This window comes from Thermobia domestica, chromosome 3 (genome assembly GCF_964235325.1).
Source record: "Thermobia domestica chromosome 3, izTheDome1.hap1.1, whole genome shotgun sequence".
Lineage (NCBI taxonomy): Eukaryota > Metazoa > Arthropoda > Insecta > Zygentoma > Lepismatidae > Thermobia > Thermobia domestica.
The window spans coordinates 257,771,797-257,796,405 of record NC_137456.1 but is presented as its reverse complement, the minus strand read 5'-3'; the positions used below and the strand labels follow the sequence as shown (position 1 = coordinate 257,796,405).

The 24,609-nt window shown below is 36.1% G+C and overlaps 1 long non-coding RNA gene across 1 annotated transcript in view; it reads left to right on the top strand.

Annotated features, from left to right (window-relative positions):
* Window positions 1-8,710, top strand: part of LOC145681621 (uncharacterized) — a 297,402-nt gene extending 288,692 nt beyond the window's left edge. The window contains exon 3 of the long non-coding RNA XR_014130839.1: window positions 8,405-8,710. This is a non-coding gene — a long non-coding RNA (uncharacterized LOC145681621). The remainder of the gene's footprint in view (window positions 1-8,404) is intronic.
* Window positions 8,711-24,609: the final 15,899 nt, after the last annotated feature.

The window sequence follows — 24,609 nt, the reverse complement described above, 5'->3', positions numbered from 1 at the left end:
GCCAGCGTCTCCTCGCCCAAAAAAGGGAAGAATGAGCAAATCCAAAGTGAAAACGATGCTCATTGTCTTTTTTGACATCAAAGGCATCGTCCACCATGAATTTGTTCCTCCTGGACAAACCGTCAACGCCAAGTTTTACGTGGAATTGCTCAAGAGACTCAAACGAAGGGTCAATTGGGCCCTACCAGACATCGGAGCCGACTGGAAGCTGCACCACGACAACGCCCCGGCTCACACCGCCTTTCTTGTGAACAGCTACCTGACCAAGGCCGGCATCCCAACGCTTCCGCAGCCGCCCTACAGCCCAGATGTGCCCCCGGACTTCTTTTTGTTTCCTCGCCTGAAACGCCTGATGAAAGGCAAGCATTTTGAGACGACAGAGGGGATCCAAGCAGCTTGCACCGCGGCTCTCAAGGCTATTCCGGAGAATGACTTCCGTGACGCCTTCTATGCTTGGAAATCGCGCTGGCAGCGCCCCATCGACGCAGAAGGAGCCTATTTTGAAAGTTTTTAAAGAATTGTAACGATTGGCTCAATATTTTTTTAAAATCGACTCAGTTCTATTACTTTCCGGACAAACCCTGTATATTTCTGCATGCCTGTTGTTTTATAAAGAAGCCAAGGTTGCTTAAATATATTGATTGAAATTGGTAAAATTTATCAATTGCCTACGTAGCTTCCAACATTAGCTTGGATTGGACTTTCAATGATATCTACATACTAAATTTGTAATTTAATACCTCAGTTTTAGCGTACTGATTATAATACGTTGACCTTTAAATTTTACATGGAAAGCAATAACAGGATTTTCCCGTTATTGTTTTACATTTAAAAGAATGACGGGATTTTCCCGATGGCTAGGGCGGGAGTTTCTCAATTTAAGAAATTTACTGACCGGACTTCTTTAAGCTTATGGGGTCTATTCCAGCATAACCCCGTTGTTGCATAATAACACCAGGGCGAAACAAACTTATTTCTGTGAATATGTAATATAAATACATAAAGCAAAATATCTAAATCAAGAAATCTGGCTTAAACCCCAAAAAAGCCTGGTTTAAACTTCCCCCCAAAACGGGTTTTTGGCATTTTCAGAAACAACCATGGTTCTTGCCAACTCTGCTTACTATTGTATATAGGAGGTTAAAAAATTTTTATTATATACATTGGTTAATCCTTTGGAATTCATAATGTAAAAATGTTGAAGTAAAATTGTTTAAAATATATTTTCGAAATTCATGGTTTATTTTCGAGGTTTTATGTTATTATCGGCATCAACCACTAATTAAATGACTTTTTATGTTATAGAGAAACGAAACAAAGTCTGCTTTATCAATTTAAAGCAGAATTTTGAAAAAAGCCCAAAATTTCCCAAGCAAAAAAGCGAAGCAGAAAAAACCGAGTTTTTTTTCAAAAAAGCCGTTTTTTTTCCGAGCCCTTGCATCTCTAGTTAATGTTGTGTATTTTTAACGTTTTACTAAGAAAGATTTAGCCAACAACTTGCACATATTTTATGTTTCTTCTTCTTACAATATTGTAATAAGGATCAAAACACAAAATTTTTCACTTCTGTTCTGAGAAAGTTTATGGAATTGTCCTTTTTTGCCTCTAGTAAAAGTGAAAATTTTCTCAATTTTCATACAATAAGAACAACTTGTTAAATATCTTTTCAATGAGGTATATTTTATATCTCAGCTGTGTTTATAACCTGTACTATATTCAGTTAAAGCGAATGCTAGATCTCCACAAAAACTTTTGGCGTTGGAAATAGGGCCCCAATATTGCGGCCACAGTGACGAAACCCGACATGGGATTTTTTGGGACTTTCTCTGAGTTACTGAATAGAGTATCATGATCATTTTAGAAAAGGTTTCGGCTTGTTTTTTTGAGTGTCCGGGCTCAAACCTAATTACACTGTACTACTTGCTTCTATCTAAAAAAAAAATAAAATAAAATAAATAAAAAATAAATAAAAAGAAAAAGCAATTTGAAGATTTGAAATTTTGACAAACCTTTAGACAGATCCCTGTGTATTTGATACTTTTAAAGAGTAAGTACTTGAGCGCTATTTTAAAGGAAATAATAGTCTATGTTGGTGAGCCATGAATAAGGAAATCTGACATAAAATAAAGATTAAAATGACAAAGCAAAGTACTAAAAAAAAAGCTTATGTTAGGAAAGAACGCTTCTCAAAGAGGCCTAGTGTCAAATGGAGTGAAATCGGACGGATATGGGACATTTTCATCTGTGCTGGAATTACACTACATTATTTTGTTAATGTAAATAGCTGTATATCGTTGGGAATATGTTTCAGAAATACAACAAATGAAGGTAAAGAATGTTTGACCAACTATGCACATAGAAAACATAAAATATGTCCGATGCCATCCCGTATGGTGAGGTGACTTCGGACACTATAACATTTCTGCATAATAATTCGAAGCTGTGTTACTACGGTGTGAAATCGGACCGTAAACAATATTTGACAGCAAAATGGAAGTATGTCGGACATTTAGCCTATTTGAATGCTTTATTAGTTTCGTTTACACATTTACAACCAAATTTAACATAGTGACATACGAATACCCTGTAAATTTCAAAAGAAACATACATATTGATTTGAGGCAATAGAAGGATAGAAAGCAAGAAAAAAGTATTACACAGAATCATGTTCCGATTGTCCATCAATGCTTCAGATTAATATACGCTTTCGTAGAAGTACAGTATATCTTACTCCTTACTTCACGAAACTTAAGTAACACTCGGAAAATCTGTTCTTTGCCAACTTCATCATCCAGATATCCTTTCACAAGATACCTTATATATTCAGATGTAAAGGGGAAACCACAATTTGCAGCTCTAAGAATGTCATGCACTAACATGGTTTCCTCTTCTGCACTTACGTGTTAGAACAGTTCGGCCCAGGGTTGCCAACCGTCCCGATTCTTCGGGACTGTACCGATTTCTGACTTACTTGTCCCGACAGCCCATTCGTCGGGACGCATCTTGTCCCGATTTATCGATTTTTCAAACTTAATTAATATTTTACTGAGCCCTTTTTACGAAGAAATAACTTATTCTTTTACACGAATAGTTTTATGTATAGAATCAATTTAACAAATTTGTGTTTTAATTTGACTCATATTCCGGACAAATGTTCGAAACTGCTGTTCTGTCGACTTAATGAGAGCTGAGCTGCTCATTACTTTAAACTTGGACATGTCTTGTGCCGACTTTATCTCAACTTCTAAGATCAACAAGAAATTGATCAAAGCTACTAGGAGTACCGAAAAGTACATTTAAAAGAAAAAGCTTAATTCTGCAGGAAGAACACGAAGTCTTCCTTTGCATTTTTAAATTTAAGTTTACCAAAGGGAACAGCCAAAGAAAAGACTTGTTTAGTTGATATTCCGTTTCAGTCATTCTTTAAAGTAACTAATTTTTTTTGTAATAAAAAAAACATTCTATATAGTTTTCTCTCTAACTTTTGTTTATGCTAAATAAATTGCATTTATTTTGGTTTGAATTCGTTACGAATATTGCTTATACCTAGTGATGAGCAGTGGGTGGGAAAATAAAAAAATAAGGTGCCACATTCATTCAGTTTCGTTTATTTAGCTGATTATTTACATTGTTTTCAATGACTCGTTGTACGTGTAGTTGTCTCCGGGGGGAGGGGAGGGAAAAAAAGGAAGGCTCCATCGCCGATTATCCCGTTCCGATTTTTTCTTAAGTAAAGTTGGCAACCCTAGTTCGACCTCTCATAGTTCTGGAGTGTTTGTTTTCTGTTATCTAAAGCGGCACCTGATAAACATGCCTGCTTTACGATAGGACAGCTTTCCTTCTTCCACAACCCGAATAAAACTTTTCAAGTCTCGCCGGATCGTAATTTCATATTGCCTGTACGCCAAATAGTAATGTGGCGCCGTCCGAAATCACCTGATCACTCCACTCCATTCCACTTCCAAACATACACAACGTTGCAAGATGAGAGGTTATTGCTTGCCTAACCAGCGCATATTCTTAGCAAGTAACTGAGGGTTATTATTTTTGCTAATAGGTTACATGTAGTTTATTACTTTGACCTCCAATCACGTTGTTTTCCAGGATACACTTTTTCTTTCTTCCCAGAATGGCATTTCCATCCATGTGTACAGGGGTGGTAAGTAGCATTATTGCTTCAATATTGACATATAATACATGGGGGACCATCAATTGACCAACAGCCGACACCGCGACTGTCTAGCTTTAACAAGAGCAGATTAAACTACGAAAACAACAAAATAACTTGCAACCGTCCGATTACACTCCTACGTCCGATTTCATCCCATTTGACGGTAGCGGTTAATGTGATTATTTCTTTTACACTTTCAAAAATAAAGTAAAACACATGAATCTTTACGAATTAAAAATATCACATATAACAAATTGAAAGTTTGCCAACATGTCAGGTTGAAATAGAGATGAGAGGTTGAAAGTGAACAAATGTTATGAGATTTTAATTGAAATTATAGGACAAATAATGTTTTTTTTTTTTTTTTAATTTCAGAAAATTACTGTAGGATTAGGATTTAACAGATAGTGATGGATTGAGTTTGAAGCACGAGCGTATTTAGTTTACTCAGTAACCTAAATCAGCAATTTAATGGAGGGTGCTTCTAAAACAGATTTTTTGATTACTAAATTCTTTACTAACTAAAATGCCCGTTCCTCGCATGGGGAGGGTATGGTTTACGCAAAATATTTGAAAGAGTTCAGGTGAGTTGATTTTGAGTTTAACGTCCCTTTCAGCAACGAGGTTATATGAGACGGGACCTACTAATTAACGTGGAATCCGAACCACATGAGCTACCGCCGGGAATCGAAAAATATTTGAAAGAAGGGGGAAATGAAATAAATAAATAAATAAAAAGCACAAAGCATTTGGCTTTCCTCTTGTCACTGAGTAAAATAAATAAAAAAGAAATAAAACGCCTTCGGCGTTTAGGAGCGGACCAAGGGCCGGGCAATCTGGGCAATTGCCCGGGCCGCCATAGTCAGGGGGTGCCAAAACGAGCCTCAAAAAGTAAATTTTATAACGTGTTTTTTACTGATTTTTTTTGTTTATATTCTTGTAAAGAAGCGACAATTACATAATCTTTTCCCATTCTACCATGGAAGAGAGTTTCATAGTACTAGGGGAACTGTATTGACAAATGGAAACATAGCATGTAGAAGAAAGAGTGAAGGGGAAGTTGGTATTGTTTATAACGGGCCATGTTCCTTGTGAAGTTTTCCCAGGCAATGAATGTTATTGGATTTTATACATCTTACTCTTTCAAAGTGGTAGTGGAGGGAGAAGGTTATATTGTACTGTAATTGTTTTGAGGTGCTGAAATCAAATGTATTTAAAATTGTTTAACTTGTTGATGATTTTCAGTAATAGTAAAATTGAACTTTATGTTTAGTTTTTCTTAAGTCTTGATATGCTATTAATTATCACGCCTAAGGCCAAAGGTTTGAAAATTAGGAAAACACTTTGTGTAAATTATTCTAGATTTTAAGGTACTGTTTTTATGAAAGAAAAAGATATAGACGCTTTCTCATTAAGTTCTCTAAATTCTCTAGTTATTTAGTTATAAAGCCAGGGGGCATCCACGGAGAGGTCCACCGAATCTTCAAAAAATCTTGTTTTTTTTTTTTGTTTTTTTTTAATGATTGTGTTTTGTCTGTAGCATGGCGCACTCATGGAAAGTCCACCCGATCTGGACCGCATGCAATCTTAGTAACTTGACAGACATTTGTGCACTTTCTTAATAAAACTATACTTGCTTTAACAGTGAAATTATTAATGTGGCTTAAAGATTTGAACTTACACTTTATCTGTATTCTTTCCTTTCTTATAAAAACGATCTAGTCCTTTATTTTTTTTCTGTGAAGATACATAAAGTAGGGGCTTTCCAGGGACACAATGTACCAGAGGACATAGCACCTACAGCTCTCCTGAATTTCGTACCAATTTTGCCTTCCTATCACTGAATTCAGTTTTCTATACTTCATTTGGGTAACATAAAGTAATTGCATATAGAGAGAAACAAGTGGACTGGGAGGCAATATATGTTTTTCGTATATCAAAGTATTTTTTTTCTTGCTGACATTTGGAGAGTTTTTCTTGGTTGCGCATAAGTGGAAGTAACAAGTAAATGCTCCAGCATATTTAAGATACCTATGTATTGCTTCTACATTCTGATCACTTTAATTTATTATGCATCCCTTTCGTTAAATTTACTTTAATTTATAAATAGGGCGATCCAAGTACCAAGGAACACGAATTTTCATGTACCAAGGGACAATACTTTGCATATGATGATAGCTATTTGATGTAACCCGAATAAACTTATGAATTTGTGTTTTCATTAAAAAACCAATATGCCTAGTTAAATATTTATTGCATGCTATTTCAGCAAACAATGTGATAAAACTGCAATATTATTTGTTTTATATAGCATTATATTCCTTGTATTTAGAAGGTTACTTGACAATGTAAAAATTCCCATTCTCTTGAGAACGTGGAAGCAAGCTATGGTTTCTGTATTGTACTTATAATTGTTTAATTTAACAAACAAATTAGTTGGCAGTAATCGATTATCATCAGATTTATGGTTGTCCCTAGGTACAATAATTTCTTTCCTTTCTGTTGTTTTTTAGTGTACCTTAATAATTTGCTCTGAAAATCTTAATTATTCAAACATTACTATACTATAAATAAAATAAAAATAAGACTGATCTATCATACATATATAAACAAGAAAAAAATACTACGTCAAAATTGTTATTACTTGAAACAATACAAAAATAATTTACATTAATGAAGCTATCAAATAAAAAAAAATGGCATATAGCGCAAGTTTAGAGGTCGCTGTACTGCCGACAATTACATTAGTCCAGGGATTTTATTACATCCAGGCACCAAAGCATATTTTTTTTTCAAAAAGAAAAATCGATGGGCGGACGAATATAGACGCTATTAAATATGTCGAATGCAAGCATTACTAAAATTGTTATGCATAAATTGAGGTAAATTAATAACATTATTTTCGTCCAGTTGAAAAATTCTGGGGAGGGCCATCTTTGCTTCTAGAGGGGGAAGGCCCTCCCTGGCCTCCTCTAGTTCCGCCTATGATTCTACTCAACTATAGGATGTGATTATACCATTTGAGTAGATAGCCCCACGTAACCACTAGTATTTTTTTCTACAAGTATATTTTGCTAGTCACATGCAAGGAAGGGGAATATTTATTTATTTATTGAACAAATTTCCAGATACAGCATAACTTTGCCATTTCACACAGAGATATGTTAACAAGCAAACAAGAAAACAAAACGTAATAACAAAACAAAACCAAACAAAAACAAACAAGAAATCAAACAGTGTCAACAAAGAGTGTAAAAGTAATATTATATCGCCAAAGCTAGTTTAGTTGCTCTTTCAAACACCGGGTAGCTCGAAAAAGTGTCCACATCACTTGTTAGAGATTATAACAGTTAGGTATCCTGTAAAAAAAAAATAAAAAAAAAAAAAAAAAGAGACTTCTATATTATTGCCAACCCAGGGAGTGGAATATGTAGGTACTCCAGGTTATACGGGAAGACATGTAAGCAGTGGCGTATTTACGATTTTGTTTCGGGAGGGGCTTTGCTAACTTTCGGGGGGGGGGGGGCTTTGCCTGCAAATGTGAAAATTCTGCAAGATATTTCATATACTTTACTATAGTAAGTAAGATTTCGGGGGGGGATTAAGCCCGGAAGCCCCTCCCTTAAATACGCCACTTCATGTAAGGATAGTTCCTGAAGTGATGTTTCCGATCTTAAGTTTCCATTAACTATTTTATGAAGAAATTTCAGGTCAGAGTTATTGTTTCTATGTACTCCCGGAGTCTGGATATTAAGATGTAGCAAGAAAGAGTTCCTCCTTACATAATATTCAAAGTGCGGGAACACGAAAGCGTACTATTGCAATAAAGAAACTAAGAATAGAATCGAGTCTAGAGAGATATATAGACGTGGCCATGGCTACACACATGAACATGGAACAAATATGAAAAATAGATATTACTTTTTTCTTTTTGCTTGGCTTTTGATTTTCTACTAATCTTCTTCGAGCCGAAAATCGAAAATTAAAAAAAAAAAAAAAAATTCGTATGTGATTTCATCTGATGAAGATTTATATACTTACAATATTTGATCGCTTTAGGTAACTTCCTTCTATGTGAAAACTTGATGACACACACACATAGGGATACATACCTTATTATTATTATTATTATTATTATTATTATTATTATTATTATTATTATTATTATTATTATTATTATTATTATTATTATTATTACTAACACACTAATAAACTTGAATTTTAATCTTCCAGTTACCTACACGCGTCAATGGATTCCAGTCTGAAAATGACGTTTAGAAGTTCAGTTCTAGATAGAGCACTAGTTCAACAGTGCACGTAGCACGATTAAAAGAAGGAATTGTTATTCTGGAGGAGGAAGGTCAGAGAAAAAGGTCTTCAGTTCTTCATAGGACTGTTGTTGTGGTTGGACTTGAATCAAAGAGACAGAACGGAACCAACGTTCCGCCTTTTGTTACAGTCACAGATAAAGTTCTCCTTAAATTCGGTGGCACAAAAGCACAATTTAGAGGCATCATTGATTATAATATATTTAAATCATCTGATATTCTTGCTAAATTTGAAGACTATTGATTAACATCAAAGGATACTATTTTCATATGCTTTTCTTCTACGACTTTTCCATTTTAAATTAATTATATACGTGCCGGCATCTTTCAAAGTGTTTATGAAACCAGTGTGGTGAGAATGAAGCTGGACAAGTGCTCGAGAGAACAGTGCAAATAGTGACAGAACTTTAGAGTACTGAATTTTAAATAATTGATATTGCAGTGAAATTGCGCCATTGCAAATTTCATAAAAATGAAGTGTGTTCAACGAATATCCATTGAGAAGTTTCTCTCCATAATAACCATTAGGGGAAGAAGGTAAGTAATTACGTAACTATGTAGACACGTTATAGACTTTTTCTCTCTATGTTTTCCTCCAAGTTGTTTATAGATTTAATCTGAGCGACAAAAAGAAGGATACTAAACAGTTGTGTATTAACTTACACTCGTAGTAAACTTATCAAGCTCTTTTCCAACAGTGTTGGCAACTAATTATCAGAAAAAGACTCTAATGCTGATTAATACTAAGCGTTTTCTTCAGTGCTGCGGGAGCCCCGAGTTCGAAATCTATCGGGAATATATATGTGTAGTTCGAATTCTATAAATTTCAAGGTATTACGATGATTTGGATTCTATTTTAAATTGAGGAGTTCTATGTAATAGGGACCTATACCTGGCATAGGCCATTTTTAGGGAGATTACATTTTTAAATTTTTGGTATTAATTCTATACATCTGCAAAATTTCATTCCGATATCCTAAGTCTTAAATGTGAGCTATACAACCATAAGTGGAAAAGATACTAGTGAAAAGCAATTTGTATTAGTGAACAGGTGCTGTAAAGGTAAATGTTGCAAGAATTTAAATGCTGGGGAACAAGAAAATTTGTTTGTTCAATTTTACGGAAGTAGTTCAAAGGAACAAAAAGATATCGTGTTGTCAGACCTACTACAGAGTAGGTGAACGGAGCCAAAGAACAATACGTACGGAGTTTGTTCCGTTTTCTGGATCCAGATGCTGCTGATTGGTATGAGGAAGTGTTCCGTCAAACCCAAACCGTAAACCAAGAATCAAACAGCGGGGATGCAGAAGATGATCTTCATAATCATGTTTTACCAGCGAACATAATGCATAAACTGTTTCTAGTGTCCAGGACTGTTACATGTCCAGTTTCTATTATACATGATAAATTGACTACTTTAATGTATTATTGTTACACATATATACCCTATTGTTCTGTTTACTTTATACTGTATTCTTTATTTTGCAATTGCATATCTTAATTCCTTTTCACAAAGTGTATCACACGACTGGTGTGATACATATACGCGAGAATCCTGCAAAGCTCTAAAAAAAAAAAAAAAAAAAGGCGTATTGTAAGCTTTAAAAAAAACATTCATATTTGTTATAGTGAAATAAACTGTTAGTTTCTTTGTATTTTGTAGAAGAAAAAGAATAAATCTATGTTTCTCTTGTTGGGTGCACATGTACAAACGTTAAATAAAAAATACATATCTATATTTGAAATTTTTACACGCGATTTTCTCAGAACATGGTTACTCGTCATGGGCTATTATTACATAGCACTCCTCAATTCTAGGCCCACGTCTCATATAGTCTAAGTGCTGGAAAGAGTCAATATAATCCAATCCCTTCAACCAACCAATCATCTTTTATTTAAAATTGTAGATTTTTGTAAATATTTTGTTAACAATCTTACAATATGGCATTAGTAATCTTACTTGTTGTTTGCTTTCTCGGAGAACTGACCTTACAGTAAAACTGGAAACATCGGCCACCTCATTACTCATGTTGATAATATTTTAACAAATTTTGTATTACTCTTCACTGAAATAAAATAGTCGTACATTCTTAGAAATTTCCAATGTCAAAGGACACCTCCTCTTACTCTGATTGTACATGATCTCCTTTAACAACACATTATATCCTGACATACAGGACCTGTGCATATTTTCTGTACACGTACGGAGGTTGTGAGGTTGTACGTATGATTTCCGTCCATCTATTGATTGTATTACACATTGTAGGTGTCCACCATATGTAAAATACCACATTTCACAACCCCATTATTTTTTGAAAGTAATGCCTTACTGAGGAACGACGATGAATAGTAAAGTAGGAAGTTGTTTCAAACTAGCATCGAGAACTTTATTTAAATTTTGTCGCTAGGAATGTATTCGCATCTTCGATAGTCAATACTTTCCTATTGTTAAAATCTGTTACTGAAGAGGTAGCAGACTTTATCGTTACTTACAACGCGACTTTTATCTTTGACACTAATTTAATGTTTTCAAGAGACTTCTACACGTAACATACTAACTTTTTTCTTTCTTTTCTTTTAGGGTGGTGTTTGACACCAGTATGTTGAGACCACTATTGAAGGTTTCTAATGTGGGACGTAAGCTGAGCAAAGAAGTTTCTTGTGTGTGTAACGAGTTTGCTACCATTTCTGGAAGGAGGTTTTTGGTGGGTCCTAAAAAGTAAGTACAGTCACTTGTTCAGTCTTTTTGTCTGGTTAAAATGTATGTCGGGAGTTTTAAGTTTTTATTCTTATCAAACTACTTTTAAAGAAACGGATGAGGATAATTAAGCAGCTGCGGCAAGCACGAATACTATTTAATGTATTGTTTCAGATGAATTTCGCATCGATAAGTGTTTCCATGTTTCATTTAGTGGGCAGCAAAATCACATTTCCAAACTAATACTTACTCTTATTTAACATATCATTCAACTTTTAAATTCCACTATTAGGCTGTATTTTAACTTAGAAATCGGAGTGCAAATATAATTAGTATTTGTCAAATCGAAACCCCAAACCTTTATCAATTGCACAATTTCTGGGAGTGGAAATTGCTCGCATTACAGTAGCAAAGTTAAAGAAAAAAACCTTGGAATGGGTATTTCATTTCTCTCGAGGTTCGTGCAATGGCGTACAGTGAAGTTAGCCAAGGGAGAGTTCAACCTCTCAAGTTCACATATTCCTAAGTACTTATGTTAATATAGTAAGTGTTTGTTTTTACATAATATCTTGCTGAAGGGGAGGTTAACCCCAAACCCATCTTGTGTATACTACTGGGCTCATGCGTACGTCTTCTATCTGATAATCATGTAGCAAGAAACCTTTCCACACCTTCCCTTCTTGTCGGTTAAAACTACGCTTCTTTTCATTCGCCGCGTTTTCGTAATTCTTTCAACGACCCCGATTAGCACGTCTACGTTTTTTTTTTATCCAATGTTGATTCAGTCTGTATCTGCTCACATGTGTACTTTATCAACAAACACATTACAGAGGTACTTTTTAATTTTCACGGTAGAGTAGTGTTTACTTCTATGAATTCTTGCGCAAATCTGGAGGAAACTCATGTTACTCACGATAAATAGCATAAGAAGTAATGATCAAGGTCCTGCTCAAGTTATTTTTTTACTTTCATTTAATGCAGATTTATGTTTATCACTTTCTAAATGTTATGTAAAAAATAATTTAGCGCAATTTAGACCTGTATCACTCAAAAGACGCAAATATGGAAACTACAATATCTAGTTAATCAAAGTAGTCTTTGTCTGCAGTCGCACACTTTGGCTTTCGCTCAGTCAACGACTGGAATCCATGACGAAAGAATCTGAAGTCTGCGATACCGAGAAGTTGTCAACCACACGTTCCACCGCCCGGTCATCAGTGAAATTCTGCCCTGCCAAAAGAGTTATTGAGACTTTGGAAGAGGTAGTAGTCGATGGGAAAGACGTCAGGAGAATATGGTGGTCGGAAAGGGTTTCGTATTGAAACTCATGAAGACTATTCATCATTCTTTGAGTGACGTGTGGGCATGTCTTATTCTGTAGCATGAGAACATCGTGTCTGGTGACCATTGATGGATGCTGACGAACTAATGTGCGGTGGATTTCATAGAGTTTATCATTATAAAGATCTTCAATGGTGATTTCGCCTTAACGGAGAAATACATGGCGGATTACCCTTACCATAGACACAATACCGGCAACAGCTCCATCTACGGATTTTGGAATCCTCCTGGACCTTGGTCGAAATCTAACTGCTGTCATGGTTTATTATTGTCGTTCCAGATCCATTTTTCAACAGAATTGACACTCTGATGGAAGTATTCTTCCCGGTTATTTCACACTTCTAGAGAACAGCATAACATTGACTTCTTGTATTTTAATATCTTACTTAAAGAATTTTTAGAAAAATCCTGGAACTTTCTGGACAAATGCTGTACCTAGAATTCAGAATGTGTCAGGGATGCTAGAATTATTCATTTTATGGCTTCAAGATTAAAAGAGAAGTAATTCAATGTAGATTAATGTAGGGACGTCAAACGACAAATTGGTTGTATTGTTCGTGTATTTTTCCGGATAGTTGTAATAAAATTTAAATATATTACACATTTTCTCGGATTAAAATAAAAATGGGTTATACAATATAAATGTCATCATTTTGGATGAATTGATGCACTTCGATCTCAAATTTTAAGACAGAAATACACGCACACATGTCATTATTAATTTATTTTTATTATTTCTACTATAAGGACTCTTTTTCATCTGTTATTAATCCCTCTGTAACAGTCTATACTTGTTGTTATTGGATGCTGGAATAATTGTGTAGAGCTGGCAGCACTGCCGGTTATTGGAAAGCTGATTGACGGTAGAATCGCTGGTCGGAATTCGTCTGCTTTTGCAGTGACCTTGAGCTGCCATGCTATGTGCCGGTCACTATAACAATGTAACTCTGAATTGGATACAGTAATTGAAACATGTAATTTACCACATGTGTTTCTACTTATTAAGTTTTGAACCATATAGAAACATGTAATACAATTAATACACTTCAACATTTAAACGACTTCAATATGTGCACCCCTGGTAGCACGCAAAATACCAAGTCGGTATTCAGTCTCTTGCTACACATTCTGCAATGTGTCTGGTGTGATTGTGTCAATAGCATCTCTGATGTATTGTTGCAAATTCATAATATCAGGAACTGCTGTTATGTACACAATATCTTTCACATATCCCCAAAGAAAGAGATCTAGGAGGGTAATGTAAGATGATCTCGGGGGTATGGAATTGGGACATCTCTGCCAATCCACCAGTTGGAGAAAGTTTCATTAAGACAATTGCGGACTTCATAAGCCCAATGTGGGAGAGCGCTATCTTGCTGAAAGACAACAATGTGGAACGGTACAACTCACCAGCATGTCTAGGTAAATATAACCGGTTACATTGCTTTCAAGGAAGAAAAATGGGCCATTTACTCGATCACACATTAAACCACACTACACGTTAACCTTTGGATTGTTCCGAATGTCTTCTCGTATGACATGAGGATTTTCTGATCCCGAGATTCGGACATTATGGTGGTTAACTGATCCAGAGACATGAAATGTAGCCTCACCAGAAAAATACTCATACTCCAAGAAATCATTGTTTTCATCCAAATGGTTCAGCATGTGTTTAGGAAATTGTTCACGTTTCGGGCGATTATCTGGTTGTAATGCCTGAACAATTTGGACTTTGTACGCATACAATTTAAGACGTTTGCGAACCACTTTATGTACTGTATTTTTTGGCACTTGAAGCATCCACGAAGCTTGTGTAATCGATTTATGTGTCGACCTCGTGAATGTGGTTTGAGTTGCCTGCACAGCTTCCTCAGAAGCAGATGGTCTGCTGCTGCTTGTGCGTTTCTGAACTGACCCCGTCGCTAAAAAAAAACTTTTAATCCATGTTCTGATTAACTTGACATCAGGTGTTTTCTTTCTATAATGGGATCTAAACTATCATTGCACAGTAATTGGTGATTTGGTTTCTGCAAGCCACGCAGCATATTGTACTGTCTCCTGAGGGAAGCCATTTTTACGATATAGCTCACACAGTGTTCCTTGTGGTGAAAGTGTTGAATGAGACACAATTGTACAGAAACTTCATGGTTTCCCAAGTAGACCTGTAATAAAAATCCAACGTTAGAATCATAAGTATAATTGATACATAATCCTGAAATCAGAGTAAACATTTATGGACACGGTATATATTATACCAGTATTCCCCAAACGATGTGTCGCAATACACTTGTGCGACGCGCAATCCCATACAATGTATGATAAAATTTTAGGGATTTAACCATGTATCATTTAATAATTAGTTTAAAATATTTTCAAGACATAGTACCAGTCAACGCCTCCAGCACCAGCAACAATGATCAGTATTATATAGAGCCGCTACTTTATACAAGGTGCAGTCAAATGAGAAGGTCCATTTCCATGTGCAGATTTTATTACTTGTTAGAACTATATATAATGACCATTGCACTTACCCCCTCTTGACATGAGATTATGAATGCCCTGAAAGAACAACTTGGATTGAACATAGAACCAGTCTGTCACAGGTTGCTGCACATTTACATCCGATCTATAGTGGTGCCCTCGGCGGTATTTCTTGAGTAGCCCAAAAATGTGGGAATCACAGGGACTCAAGACAGTACTATGCGCGGGGTGGTAGAACACTTCCCACTTGCACGGCAGGGCATTGTCGTGCTATAAAATGATGACCTTTGTGAGGTTACCCCGTGTTTATTCTTGATTGCTAGATGCAGACGACGGAGAATGTCGCAGTACTTGATGGCGTTTATTGTTTCTCCTTTGGGAAGGAACTCCATTAGTAGAGGCCCCTGCTCGTCGAAGAACACAGGCATGGTTCTTAGCAGCTGATGTGGAACGGATTTTCTTTGGTTTGGGCGACCCTGCATAATTCCACTGCATATTGTCACGTTTGGATTGCTGTTGAAAAATTGGGCATATGGATTCATCTCTGACAATGATGTTTCCAAGGTAATCGTCGCCCTCCGCGTCAGAACTGATATCGCGTAAAATGGTTCAGTGATATTCCCATTCTGTTGTGTCACTGTTCCTCGGACAAACACTTGAAAACCCATTGAGCACAAATCTTCCGGTAACCAAGTCTATTGCGCACAATCTTATACACACCGCCACGGGACACCTGTACTTGAGCAGTAATGGCACCCAAGGAGACCTGTCTATCAGTTGTCAATAGCAGCAACTGTCTCATCAGGAATACGATTCGTCATTTGCCCGGGTCTCCAGTCAGTGTCTCCTTGCCACCACGAAAACGCCGACCCCACTTTCGCACTGTTTTGTATGAAACACATATCGTATCATACCCACCCTGCATTCTCCTGTGTATGTCCGCTGAATAGACACCATTCGCATAAAGAAAGAGTATCACATCTCGCTGTTCTTTTTTGGTAACGTTGGTCACAGGCACCTCGATTGGTGTGTCACACGGCGCCACGTCTTACCTGGGGGAGAGAAAGGAACATTGATCAGTAACCAACCTCTGCTAACGTGCCACACTACGCCCGTGCGCAACAAATATAACATTTATTATGGCCTACACATGTGTCGATATAAACAGCAAACAGGACTAACATTTCCCTCAACTTATTGTCCGAATATATGCAAATAGACCTTTTCATTTGACTGAAAATTATAGAATCATATGGGCTTATTCTGTAATAAATTATTAGTGTCCTAGTAACTTATATATATATATATATATATATATATATATATATATATATATATATATATATATATATATATATATATATATATATATATATATATGTGTGTGTATGAATTTATATATATATATATATGAATTTGATATCAATTTGATATCTACAAGCAAGTTGAATAAGCTTTGAAATTTTGACAAGAGCTTCACATAGATCCTGGGTATTTCATACTTTTGAAGAGTAAGTATTTCAGCACTGTTTTAAAGAGAATAATACGTTGGTGAAATATTAGTAAGAAATTACGGTATGTCATAAAATGAACAAAATAACTAAAGCAAAATATTAATAAGCGTCTGGTAGGAAAAGCCCTCCTCAAAGAGTTGTAGCGATTTATATGAATTTTTCTTTTATAGTTTCAAGAATAAAGTAAAACATCTGACTTTTTTCCAAAATAAAATATCATACATAACAAATTGAAAGTTTACCAACAGGCTAGGTTGAAACAGGGGTAAGAAATCGAAGATGTACAAATGTTGTGAAAAAAATGAATTGAAATGAAATCTTTGAGTTTTACGTCCCACGATTATGCCGGTTAGGCTAAAGGAGGCGGTGAGGATGAGTAATGAATGAAATGGTGGAATGAAGAAAGTGAGAGGAAACAGGAGAACCCCGAAAAAACCCACGAGCACGGCAGTTCACTTGGAGGGGACTGGGATCGAACCCGGGACCCCAAGCACCAGAGGTGAACGCTCTACCATTGAGCCACCGCGGACAAATGTTGTGAGATTTAGCTTAAGTCATAGGACAAAAAGTACTTCTATGTTCAAACTAAGTACTGTATGTTTATGACATAAAAGCTAGTGATTAACTGAAAATGGAATATTTGTTTAACGTTCCACGATTATGCCCTTTAGTCGAATAGGGACGATGATTAAGGCAAGGGTACGATGATGGAAGAATTGGTGGAATGAGAAAGTGGAAGGAAACGAGAGTACACCGAGAAAATCCACGGACAAGATGTTTTCCACCACAAACTCAATTAGCCGGGAATCGAGCTACGGACCTCCCACACTAGAGGTAAGCTCTCTACCACTGGGCCACCGTTCTTTCCTGAATGATTGGTTGACTTTGAAGTAGGATCGTATTTAGTTTACTCAGCTACCTAGATCAGCAGTTTGCCGTGTGTGTATGCGGGGGGGGGGGCTTATTAAACAGTATTTTACATTACTAAATTTTTTACTACCTAAAATTCCCATTGTTCACACGGGGAGGAAATATTTATGCAAAATATTTGAGAAAAAGGAAACGAATGAAGTAAATAAATAAACAAGTGAGTTTCGTTTCACATTACTACAGTGGACTTCCAAACTATGGGAATCCAATACTCAAACCTGAAGAAAGTCTATAACTACTCGATACAGTAGGTTAATAAGATCAAAGACAGAATTCGTTCCTGGAACGCTGAATCTACAGGGTGTTTCCAAACCGTAATGTTTGGGAGGTGATTCCTGACACCAAGATAAGACAAAAATAAAGACCAACTTGGGTGCACAAATACAGATGGTGATCAGAAAAATAGAAACACCTGAACGAAATTGCAACTTACCAGATTAATATGGTGTCGGGCCACCTTTCGCCTTCAGAACAGCTTTGATGCGACGTGAGATGGAGGAATAGAGGTCGTGAATGGTAGCAAGTGGAATTTTACACCATTCCTTGTCCAGGCCATCGGCCAGTTCTATGAGAGAGGATGGAGGTGAAAATCGTCGCCGGAGTCGTGTTTCCAAGACGGACTACAGATGTTCAATTATGTTGAGATCTGTGGATTGGGCTGGCAAGGGGAGGTGTTGAACTTCATCTCCCGATGTTCCTCAAACCATGCTGTAACAACGCTAGCTGTGTGAATGGGTGCATTATCATCCTGGAAGATTGCGTCATTGTCCGGGAACAACATCCGGACCATAGGATGCAAGTGGTCTCCTAAAATTGCGACATAATCGTTGGCAGTGATTCGTCCGCTAAGTGTGACCACAGGACTCAATGAAAACCATGATATGGCGGCCCACAGCATCACCGAGCCGCCGCCATGTTTCACAGTTGGGCGGAGACACTGCAGTTCATAAGCTTCTTTGGGCGTTCTCCACACATAAACACGGCCCGTGGTTGGGAATAGGGTGAAGGATGACTCATCTGACCATATCACACGTTTCCAATCCTCAACGGTTCAAGTTACATGGTCGCGGCACCATTTGCGGCGTGCGAAAGCGTTATGGTTCCTGATGAGCGGTTTGACCCGTGCAACACGACCCCGTAAGTTCATGTCATGTAATTCGCGGCGGACTGTAATTGTCGAAACAAGGTGGGGGAGGTGCTGATTGAGTACCTCCATCACTTGCTCCGCGGTGGCACGACGGTTCTGCGTGACAATGCGCTTTAATACCCGGCGTGACCTGTAACTCATGATTTTCTTCCGTCCACTGTTCCGCTTTCCCGATGTGGTTTTCCCGTGTGTTGTGTAGGCCGTCATCACCTTCGACACTGTCCCATGCGACACACCTAACACACTAGCCACTGCCGTCACACTCACTCCACATAACCGCGCACCAAGAATTTGCCCTCTTTGAAACTCTGAGAGGTCTCCCATTTTACACTACCTTGTAATGTACCATTACAGTTGAAAGTAATGACAATTTTTTTTACGCACCCTGTACCTAGTAATTTTTTTTTAAAATTCAATTTCGGTTTAGTTACACAATTTATTTACTCTCTTTACTTCGAATTAAATATAATGAATCCAAAGGTTTCATTAGTAACCATATTCCCACTGAATAATATATTTTATTTATATTTTGATTAAGTGTAAATCCCATTTTCGGATATACAAGTCGAATAGTTACAAGGTTTACCATTCTGACGTCATACCGAAACATAGTTCCGTCATTGGATATAAATTTTCTTAATTTCAGACCAATGTAGAATTTAGTCAGGTACCTAATCTTTCCCTCACCCCCTCTCACTAGTCCATAGTCACTTTCAGATCCGGTTATATCTGGATTTGCCAAATTTCTATTTGTTTTGTAATTTCCGCGGCTAAAGTTTTCGTTCTGATTGGAGGAATTCTCCTACCTCTGGCTTTTTCGGCGCAATGTTATCAGAATAATCGAAGACACCTTACGAGGCGCAGCTTATAATTTCGCCTACATATCTGCGGTAAAAGGACTAGGATTTTAATAGAATTCAGGTAAAAATCTGATTTAATTTCATAGTTGAACATTGAAGGCTGTGTAGGAGCCCCAAAAAAGGAAAAAAAATCTACATTTTTCGTAAAGAAACAATAAGTTAGTGAAACATCCAGTTCTGTTTACTAGGAAGCCATGTTTGCTGCCTATCTAGAATAGACAGAGTGAAAGAGTGACTTTACTTTTTTTTATTTCAAATTCAATTAGGGATTAGGGAAATTACGACCTGTTTAGTGCATGTTGTTCGTGTATTAGGTAGATGTGATTTTTTATTATTTATTTAGTAATTGCATGTACGTAGTAGGTTTGATAGTTGTAATGTAAATAATCATAATGGCAGCTTAAGTTAGCTTAAAAGGGCTCCTATCCCCTTTTCCAAATTGAACCAATTCTAGCGGGGGGATGGGTTAGTTATTGTTCGTTTTAGGGCCTTTTCCCCTCTCAGGGGAAGGGTCCCTCAATAAACCTCGTTAAGGTGCCCCCAGGGCATCAATCTTTGGCAATAATTATGTAAACAATTGGTCAGGTCAATTGGACCTAGGGTTACCTTTTCTCATTTTGCCCCCCTTTAAGTTTAATAGAGCCGACTGTATATACCAACAAGGGAGTATTTTTCGTCAACATGCATGTAATTAAATGGTGCATGTTTGGTTTAGTTAGTTGTCTTTATGTATAGTACTAACAGTGGTGTATGTAGTTAGTAGTTTGTGTGAGTGTGTGAATTTTCGGTTAGGACAGTGTATAAATATGCGTTAAGTTAGTACCATTTGTCTAACTCGAAGAATACTAAACCGGAGTAAATATTAAATTTCTGATTAATGAGTACAAGTATATATTTCAGTACACGGTAAATTATGCCTCCACTACAGCGCCATTGCGTCCGGTTTCGCTAATCAATTGTTTGTTGACATTACGACATCGCATGACTTAGTGATCTAGATTGTTTGATTTTGGACATTTACTCTCAAATTACTTCCCGTGGACATTGTTTTCGGTTCAGATGAGTATACCTTCATATAAGATAGCATGAGATCTTACTGTACTGAAAATTTCAGCTTGCTAGGTCCAGTAGTAACTGAAATATCTACTGAAATAAAGAATACCTATTTTCTTAATAGAAGTAAAGCCCATATGCTGTTACTGTTTGTTTCAAAATGTAGTATTAAATTCTCTTTTCCCGTGGCTGTAGAAAATTCCATTGTTGCTTTAGTTTTATCAGCATATCAGAAATAAAATCATCGTTGACAATTTAACTTTCAGTAAATACACGTATGATTTTTTTTAAAACTGCGAAGTAAATACAATTTGGGTGCTTCGAAACAAAGAGTACGTGGTTCGATGAATGTTATCGTGTAGTAGTTTGAGCGTGATAGATTGTGATAGTTATATATATATTTATTACTGTGTAATGTAAATATGTGTATGGCCTGCGTGTAAAATGTATGAAATAGGGTGTCTGTAAAATATTACTTCGCGCGAAAATTAGTAGATAATGAATGAATGTAATGATATATTAATAATATGATATAAAATATGAATGAGATGATGACCCCTATATTTAAATGGATAGGCCTAGTGTATGTTATATAGTGAAAATATGAATACGTTTACGAAAAAAAAAATCTCTCGCGTTTTGACTTCTACACCAGTACATTCATCCAACCGAGTTTGCTACTTGGATAGTAAATTGTAGTTGGGAATTGTGTGCTACTTCGCATTTAAGTACCTCATAATAACAGCCCCGGATCTTAAGCCTTTCAATAGATAGGGTAGCATCATGTGGGAATTACTTCTAAAGGTTGACAGAAATGATAATTAAGAAAAATAACTGCTATTTCCTGTGATCATCGAAAAGTACAGGTTTCGGTCATTTGTACCTTTAACATTCATAGCCTCTCCGAGATTTTTTTTTTCGTTGCTTACCTTATTTATTTATTGTGCAGTGTTCATATAACTCAGTTCGGACTATCCGATTAAATCAACTGCTACTAAATTAATATTTATGTCATTAGCGTACCCGGACGTCGACCCCTAGTCCCCTTAAGTATTTTCATGTCTTTTCTTAGTTTAATTAGATGAGGGAAATTAACGACGTCCCAGACTGTGGCATGTCTGCGCGGGGTAGCCATCGGTGAAGTTTGGCAATAGAAATCACCGATCCAAAATTCAGTTTATTTAATTTTTTTTTTATTTATTTTGGCAAATTCTCATTAGGGATATCTTAGCTATTACTCTAATTTCATTACTATTCTGGAATCTTCTAGTTTCCAAGAGGTCGGATGATTTTTTTTTTCTTTTGAAATTCTAAATTAACGCCGTCTCTAACCTTCCGGAGGATTTTCGGGACCCTGCTGGTTTGGGCCGGATACGGGGATCGGATTTCAATCTTACAACCAAACTCTTGTGGGATTGGGATCTGATGGACACAGAACTTGCATCCTTGGCAGCAGGGCGCTCCTTGAGTCTACGTATTTGAGTAGACCACCCTTTTGGCATGTTAAGAATATTTTGGCTATGGATTTTGTTGAGAGCGAAGTTCGACTTTTATCTTTGTAGCGTTAGTTATTTCCCACTTAAGTCTTTGGCGCCCCTATTTTTCGTCTTCCTTCTTCTCTATCTCTCTCTCTGTCTTCATTACTTCGAGATTTTTTTTTCAAATTTTTCAACCTCCCCCCCGGTTTCTGAAACTCATGAAAACATACAATATTCATATCACTTATTTCGATCGTATGTACTAACTGAGACATCGAGGGATGCAATTCGTGGAGGTATTGCAGCACATCTCAGGACCATTTTCGCGATATTTAACCCACCACGAGAGAAACTGACGAGAAGGTACACTATGCTTTCAGATTCCTAGAAACATTTGTTATTCCTTGATCGTACAAATTATACCCATTGACGACTGATTTCTGGTTTTTATTTCTATTGATTGGTCATATAGTGTGTATGTATTAATAGTTTGGGCCCACTAGTTTCGAATAACATTGATTTTTTTTTCTGTATATACATCTATATATGTACTTACATAGTTTTAAAAGTTACGTGCCTGCTCTATTCGTTGTATTTCCACCTCTTATGTCAACTTACTAAATAACACCAACTATTTTTTTTATACGCGGATCTTTAGTAAATTGAGAATGATTATTGATTATCGGGTTTACATATAAAGTACAATGTTGCAACCTTATGAGGGAAAAGGTGAATTTTGATAGTCAGGGTTTTTGTTTTGTTTTTGAGCCAATAAAATATGAATACTTGTCGAATATAAAAATGTTATGTAGAATTTAAATGTCGACGAAATATTAAGATGGATATTAAAGTGAAATTTATTATATTGAGTAATATGAATATATATATATATATATGCGAGTATGTATGTGAAGGGCTCGGTATTTACCCTGGTTTTGTTAGGTTGCCATAGATTTTTGACACCCGATATTAACCAACTCTTTGTGATATATAGTATTACCGCGTAAATTGTAATAAATTACATTTTGTTGAGTTGTTATTGATGTTTGTAACTATTAAAGTTGAATATCATGTTAAATACTGCATGTAAATAAAACAAGTAGCAGGTCGTAAGAAAAGTAAGAATAACCCTAATCCTTATCCAAATTTAATTTGCGAGATCATAGTGAAATCAGTAAGCTACGAAACAGTGTGCCCCACCAACGAATCCTTCTATCAGTAAACCATGAAACAAATCCTTCCTCTACGATCGGAAACCTAACTATTCAGTGACTAGAAATCTTTTGACTACACGATCTATACTAGAAAAAAATTAGTGATCTTAAATTCAACGAACTGAAATTAGGTTAATAATTTAGTAGTGTGAATACAGGAATTTGGAAATATGTTCCCAATGTCTGTGACTGGATTCGATAATTTTTCTTTAATCTTGATAAACTTTGAAATTTTATATCAAGTGCGTCAAGTGACGAAATGAGAAATATAAATATATATGTGATATGAAGCAACTATTTGTCTATAGTTAAAACAAAAACAATTAAATACTCTCATGGACACAAATCACAGTGCGAAAAGAGAGTTGAAAAAGGAGTTATTATCGACGTGAGAACAAAGACTCATAAAATTGTCGAAATGTCTCCTCTTGGGACAGAGACTCAATAAAATGTTACTAAAGTGTTTTTTTTAAAGAATGATTAACCAATTATATATATTTTTTTTTCTTTCTTTTGCCCGCAATGATATGTATTCATTGCACTGAATCTTAAATATATTGACCTTTGAATTTTCTTTTTTTTTCCTTTATTTTTGTCTTTCGTCTTTTGTCGAATTTTTTTTTTTTATGTAATCCAACTTTTAATATATCTAGAAAGAGAAATGTGTTATTTGATCTTGTTGAAAGTAGCGGATTTCTGTGCATGCTTATGAAACATTCTTTTCTTGTATTAAATTCTTCCTGTTATGTCAAACTAAGTTTTCTTTTATTGAAATGTAATAAATGTCTATAGAAATGTAGTTAGGTTAGTTTAATTCAACTAAATACAACCGGAAGTATACATTGTCCTGTATGAATGTGTGTGTGAGTGAAATGTAGGTTTAGTATTAAGTGCACCAATTATTTTGACATATATGTGTGACTTATTATAATTAATGGTAGTTGGCAATTAAAGTCATTGAATGTCAATACTAACTTAATTTAAGTTGGCTCTATGAAGGAAGTAAAAAGGACCGAAGTAGCCTGAACGAATGATCATCATGGGAGAACTGTGAAAGTCAAAATCTTCGACAAATATGTGATACTCTGATTTTTTTTATTTTTTTTTCTTTCTCTGTGGTCGATTCTAACATGCCATCAACTTCGTCGTTCATTTTTCAAATATTGGATATTAGTCTAGAACTTCTGGAAATATTGAATAAACGGTAAAATTGAACTTTCTCATCTATCTCAGAGCTAGATTGGGATAATTCGGTAGTTGGGGTCAAATGGATCTAGATCGGGGATGTATGGGTTAACATGTGTCTACCTTTGATCACCTTAATACCAAACATTCACCCAATAGCTATTGGAAATGATCCCAATTCGATAATTATTCACTTTCCCTTTACCATA